The sequence below is a fragment of the Pseudochaenichthys georgianus genome, chromosome 16 (assembly GCF_902827115.2).
Source record: "Pseudochaenichthys georgianus chromosome 16, fPseGeo1.2, whole genome shotgun sequence".
In the NCBI taxonomy this organism is placed as follows: Eukaryota; Metazoa; Chordata; class Actinopteri; order Perciformes; family Channichthyidae; genus Pseudochaenichthys; species Pseudochaenichthys georgianus.
This window is the reverse complement of record NC_047518.2, coordinates 41,838,834-41,845,855: the sequence shown is the minus strand read 5'-3', so window position 1 is coordinate 41,845,855 and position 7,022 is coordinate 41,838,834.

The window sequence follows — 7,022 nt, the reverse complement described above, 5'->3', positions numbered from 1 at the left end:
GTAATACGCGGGATAATGTGCAGCATTATCCATGAGAGACGTTCTGCAGAGGAGGGGCGTTTCACTGACGACAGGTGTTCTTACTTTTATGTAGCTGAAGGAGAATTTTTACTTTACACAACACTGTTCAACATTTAATTCTGCTTTACTCTTTAACTAAACAACCGCGGATGTCTTGAAAGACTCTTTCGCTAAAGATTTTTGAAGATATCCGCGTTCTTGTGACACGTAAATACTATGTTTTGATGCGGACTGCGTTCACACCAGCAATGAACCGCTCCAGAGTTCGCAAGCAAGCGCTCCGAGACCACCTATTTTAGCGGACCAGAGTCCGGTTGTTTAGTTCACTTAAGAGGTCTCGGACTGCGTTCACATCGACCCAAATGAACCGCACCAAGCGGCTAAACGCACCAGGTTTCGATTCAACCGGACTATACAAGGCAGGTGTGAACGCACCCTAAGTGTACTTGCACATTAAAAAAAAACGGAAACATAGGTAACATTTGACTCCAACTGGGGCAGATTTATTTCAAACATTTTACTAACACACTATAGCAGGGTTTCCCACACATAGACTATACTTGGGCGGGCCGCCCAGGTATATTAACGGCCGCCCAAGTATATTTCGCGACCCATTTAAGTTTTTGTTTTTTTTAATAATTTTTTTTTTATAATTTTTTTTTTTATTCGTCCGTGACCACGACGCCATCTGCGATCGATTAACTTGTGGACAATGATCCCTCGCTCCCTTGCACTGATCTCGCCTCCTTCTGGCCTGTTAAGTGGCCTGCCTCACACAGGGTGACTGGCTGTCCACATGATGTGGCCTGCCGACATGGCCACTGTCATACAGATCATAAATCAAAGCCCTTGATTGGTCTCTGTGTGTCATTCAAGCTCGGGATAAGCTCAGCTCAGGTGAGGTAAAGGACTCTCTGAGTGTTTAGATAGTTAACTTAGTCTAAGTTCTCAGTGGGTCTCAAACGGTGTGGTCACCAGTTATGTAAACACATATTAAGGTGAAAAAAGGTAAGATACACTTTTAAAACTTGTTGAGAGAAAACTAGTCTTTGCTGCTGCCTCAAAGAGGAGCAGGGGGAGAGGAGGGAGACAGGAGAGGCTGATTCAGGAGCACAGACACACTCACAATAAATGAACCAAAAATAAATTAATAAACAAGTTTCAGTGTTTTTTTCATATTGGAAATGGTATGTTATTGGTTATGGCCATGATTTTATGATTATTGAAATGTATACAGTTCTGTTTAATATAGGTGTTTCCATAGATCTAGTCTCTATATTTTCCCCTCAAAATGCACCAGATTGATGCATTTAACTCCAAAATAAAATCTTACCGGGGGGCATGCCCCTGGACCCCCATAGAGGATTTGAGGTCGACCCCCACTAAAAATCACATGGATAGGTTCCTAAATACATTTATTTTTTAAATAGTAACCCATTTCCATATGTTCATGTGTGGGTAGTAGATTTAAACTATAGGGCTATCATTATGGGCCCTGCCTGTACCTGTTCGCTCTGCCATCGCGTGAAGGGTCTGCTAACAAGCGACCAACAGAAAGGTTAATGTTGTTGCATGTCACCTCACCCCCCCCCCCCCCCCCCCCCGCTACCACCACTACTGCTATTTCAGATATGTGGGAAACAGATCTGTGGGAAACACTGGCAGTTAATGGACCAGCACCAGAGGTGTTCCCATACACACAGGCGTTGGAGCTGTTCTTCATGAAATCCCAGAAGGATGAAGTGCTCTGACAAACAGTGCCATCTTTGCGCAAAATGATTATACAGGAATGAAAAGTCAATAAATAAACATGTTGTTAAACTTTTTTTTTTTCGGGCATAATACTCGGGCATGCATGTGAGTGGTGGAGGAGGGGGTGGTGGAGGTGCAGGGCCTTCAGCAGGGCCTTCAGCAAACTCCAACAATTCTGCAGCAAGCTGCTCCCTGAAAGTCTTCTGGGTGTGTGGCTTTGTCCTGCTGGGGTCACTCCTCATCTAACAAATGTGGAAAAACAAAGAGATTAGATTAATTCACTGGCTTATACTTATAGGATAATATTGGACTATAAATGAATAATATTACACCAAATAAATAAGTAAACATGTATATTCATTCACTGGCCATTCATTTAGAAAATGTAACTCCAAAAAGACAAGTAACACTATTTAGCATTTTGGCTAATCATTCCTGTTGTCTAAGCTAACACTGTGATGCAGTTCCACCAAACACAAAAGTAATATATAAAAAGGATAATATTGGACTATAAATGAATAATATTACACCAAATAAATAAGTAAACACATGTATATATTCATTCACTGGCCATTCATTTAGAAAATGTAACTCCAAAAAGACAAGTAAAACTACTTAGCATGTTGCCTAATCATTCCTGTAGCTTCTTGGCTAAGCTAGCACTGTGACGCAGTTCCACCAAACACATAAGTAATATATAAAAACAGAGAGATTACATACCTTTCCCGTGGTGGAAGTTCAACATCCGAGTCATTACTGTCCGGATCCAGGTCTGGCTGGAGGAGATCTTCGTCATCCGACGAAGAGTCATCTGGTAGGATCATAGCCCCGCTATCGTCAGCTAGCATCTCTAGCACCTGCTCGCCTCGGTGGTGAAGCTCTCCCTTCTGGCTACGTAATGGAGCCGGAGCGGGCGTAGTTTATACTACGCAGGATCATATCTTTGGAACCCATTGGTCGATTTGGGTGATTGACACCTTTTCTGAACCGTTAGAGCCAATAGAATCGAGTGACAGTTAGTAAGTCCCACTAAACACTTACGTCAAGTAGAGAGAGGTTTGCGTACACAGCACGTGAGACAGCATTAGCTCGGGAATGCGACACTTTACATTTACACTGGACAAAAGTTAAATATGTACAAACCACAGACTGTCTATGTCATGGCGAATACAGTCGCTGCTTTATTTATGTCTGTATGACGTTGTTGTGAGTGTGGACGGAGCAGCTACAGGTTAGTTTAGCCTGATGGATCTGATTCCATTCTGAAAACACACATTTTAAAAGCTTTTCGCCTGCCGTCTTGTCTGCAGACTTGTCAAAGCATTAATTCATGGTTTTTACTAACCGTTATCAGTATGTAGTTACTTCGGCATCACTTTGAAACGTGTATTACAATTAAATCACTGTCAAATATGTTCATTTTGTTGTAGTTGGTATCTCCTACAGGATTTACATGGAGATACTTCCCGCCCCCTCTCCAGCGCGTCTTGTTTGAATGACAGGAGCAAACACAGCTGACAGCCATGGTGAAACTCGAGCGATTAGAGCGATGCGGATATTGGGTAGTCTACCATAGTATTTACATTGAGATAAGCCCCTTAAAAACCATGAATTAATAAAGCATTAATTCTGTGTTTACTCCTGTGATTCAAAAAAGACGCTGGAGAGGGGGCGGGCCGTATCTCCATGTAAATCCTATCGGATCGATCAGGCTAAACTAACCTGTAGCTGCTCCGTCCACACTCACAACAACATCATACAGACATAAATAAAGCAGCGACTGTATTCGCCATGACATAGACAGTCTGTGTTTTGCATATCTTTAACTTTTGTCCAGTTTCTGAACAGATATGAGGAGCTGTGAGCTCTGAGTGTGTGCTAACAGCTAACGGCTGATGTGTTGGGCCAATCACGAAGTCATTTCTTGATTGGCAGCAAAAACAACCAATCACAGCAGTGCTTCTCTGGCTGGCTCTGTCCAATCACAAACAATAAGTGTTCTCCCTAAGGAATACCCTTTCCGTCCAATGTGAAATGCTGTGGTGTTTTGTGAAATGCTGCGGTGTTTTGTGAAATGCTGCTGTGTTTTCTGAAATGCTGCGGTGTTTTGTGAAATGCTGTGGCGTTTTGTGAAATGCTGTGGTGTTTTGTGAAATGCTGCGGCGTTTTGTAAAATGCTGTTGTGTTTTCTGAAATGCTGTGGCGATTTGTGAAATGCTGTGGCGTTTTGTGAAATGCTGTGGCGTTTTGTGAAATTCTGTTGTGTTTTGTGAAATGCTGTGGTGTCTTCAACTTCAGGGCCATCGTACAATAGAGATGTTTTTATTTTAAAGTAAATTCAGATGGAACATAGTAAAAACATGTAAATTCTAATGTCCGCCTAAAAATAAAACATTACTTATAGTGAAAACCACCCTTGAATGATGGGTTTAGTAGACTAAAAGCTTTAGGAATCCAAAATATAACATATAATAAGTACCCTGTATCAAGATTGATGCAAAACAAGTGAAATTTGACCTTTTTAGAGAGGTTTAGAAAAATAAAGTCCACCTCACCTCTGGGTAATTTGGGAACCATCAGTTCCATTTGAAGGTTTTCACTGTCAAAATCATTTTATTACTTTGAAATATCACTATAGGTATTCATTCCATCCAAATACAACTGTTGTGAAAAAATAAATGAAATAAAAATAAAACATAGGCCTACTCTGTTATCCTCTTAGGCCCCACGGACCCGAAATCGCGTCATTTGCAGGAAACAACGTCTAAGGAACCTTAATATTTAATAAACTATGAATATTTTATATCCATAGAACGGGAAAAAAACTAATTTAACTGATCTTTTTCATTTATTTTTTCACAAAAAACACACAATGCTAACAGTGAGAAAAATGCTAACCTATTACTGCACCGAAAATCACTCCTAGCTCACTTATTACTTATCCTAGCTCCACATCCAACACATTGTTTGCCCACTGCGTCAGGCCGTTGTGGGCAAGACATTTCACCCGGATTTGCTCCTGTGGGTATTGTCCACAGTACATGTATAATATCAATGTGTACTTGTAAAAGGGCCTCGATGACTTCGAGGCGTGAAGATGGACGGTGTGGCGCAGTGCGCTGTGCAATGATCATCAGATCAAGGGGTGAAACCCGCCGCTGCTGCGTCTGTAAAGCCGGTGTGTCCTTGGGCAAGACACTTCACCTGAACTTGCTCCTGTGGGTATTGTCCACAGTGACCATTGCATGTATAAAAAATATGTGTAATGTGTATCTGTAAAGCACTTTGAGCACTATTTAGCTATAATAAATGTAAGGAATTATGTGCTCTTTGCTTGATTATGCCTTCCCAGTCCCTTATCACATAGCCTATAAGAGCATGCATGGCGCCAGTTGTTGTAGCCAGTTGTGGTGAAGGCATCTGACTTCCTTGAACCGAAATGTCTACATGCATGGCATCTTTTTTACATGAATAATCCAGCCAATCTCTGTTTTGAAACCATGAGCTGCAAAATGAGCGCCTTACCCCACTGTACAGGCGAGTTGGGTACTTTAAAGGTATTTAAATATACCTGGGCAGGCTCTGTTTTGCAGAGATCCTCTGGCACTTGCGGGCCGCCGAGGGTTTCGGGCAACGAAGACGGCTGTGGCTGCTCCGCCTCTGTGGGCGAGGCGGCCAAAGCCGGCGAGTCGGGCGGGAGGACGTTAGTGTCCACGACAGTAACGTAACGTCCCCATGATCTGAACTGTTATTACCTGCAGTAGATGCAGTGTATGCTGGCGATAAGGGCTGGTTGTTTTAACCATTTTCTGATCCATCATTGCACCTTGCAGATGATGAATGTGCAGCGGCACAGGTCACGCGCACCTGACATAATAACGTTACTTACCGTTTAAATTGATCAAATAAATGCAGCAGACAATGCTATTCAACCACAATTACAATTTATTTTATTTCAACTATATTCTTATTCTTATTATTATTCTTATTATTATTATTATTATTACTACTACTATTGTTAGTAATAGTAGGCAAAATGTAATATTTTTCACTTTTCATTTTTTTCACTTTACATTTTTTTTTTTTTACTTTTCATTTTTCAAATGAGGGTGCATAACGACTCAACCCTTATGCACCCCCGTAGAACCGGGCCTGAGGGGACATTTGCAGCGTTACAGCAGGAAAGAGCCACAGACAGCTTAGTGTTGAATATCTTACATGCGTTAAAAAGTACTAAGTTATAATATAATAACCAATATGCTAAAAAAGTACTAAGTTATAATATAATAAACAATATGCTAAAAAAAAGATAAAAAGTTACATAATTTTCAAAAAAACAGATAAAACACAAATCAAATCTACAAATCAAATCCTGTAGCAGTTCTTAGGATTTAGCAGCCCCGTATATATATATTACAGTTATTAAAGATGGCATATGTATATAAAGTATATATTGCACATAAAGCACATAGGCCTATTGCACATAGTTTGACGGTATTTAACAGCAGCAAGTTACACAATGTTATAATCGGGAGATAAGTTTCCATTCATTACGGCAAGCCTGGGCAACAACGATTAAGCCCTGAGCCTGTTTTTCAGGTCTCAGGCTCGAAAATGACATTCCCAGAACAAATGACCTTCTAAAAGGGTTACATTAATAATCTTTGTTCTCAAAGTAATGATAAACCTGTGAGTTGGATGTAGAAAAGTCAGAATCAATATAGATGTTTTTTTATTTTTTGTTTGTTTTTCAAGTTGCTTCAGCTGATTCAAAAATGCTGCAGCTCATGTACTAACCAGAGTTAGGAAAAGGGACCACATTACTCCTGTGCTGGCTGCCTTACACTGGCTCCTTATAGAACACAGGATAGAATTAAAAAAATTCTTCTTCTCGCCTACAAAGCCCTTAATGGGCAGGCGCCATCTTACCTTAAAGAACTCATTATACCCTACTGTCCTATTAGGGCATTGCGTTCCAAGAATGCAGGGTTGTTGGTTGTTCCTAGAGTCTCTAAAAGTACAATGGGAGCCAGAGCCTTTTCTTATCAAGCGCCACATTTGTGGAATCAGCTTCCAGTTTGTGTTCGGGCGGCAGACACCCTATCCGTTTTTAAGAGTGCGCTTAAGACCTTCCTTTTTGATAAAGCTTATAGTTAGGGCTGATTAGATTCAGCCCCTAGTTTTGCTGATATAGGCTTAGTTTGTCGGGGGACATCTTACGTCTTCCTTCTCTCTGTCTATACCTGTGT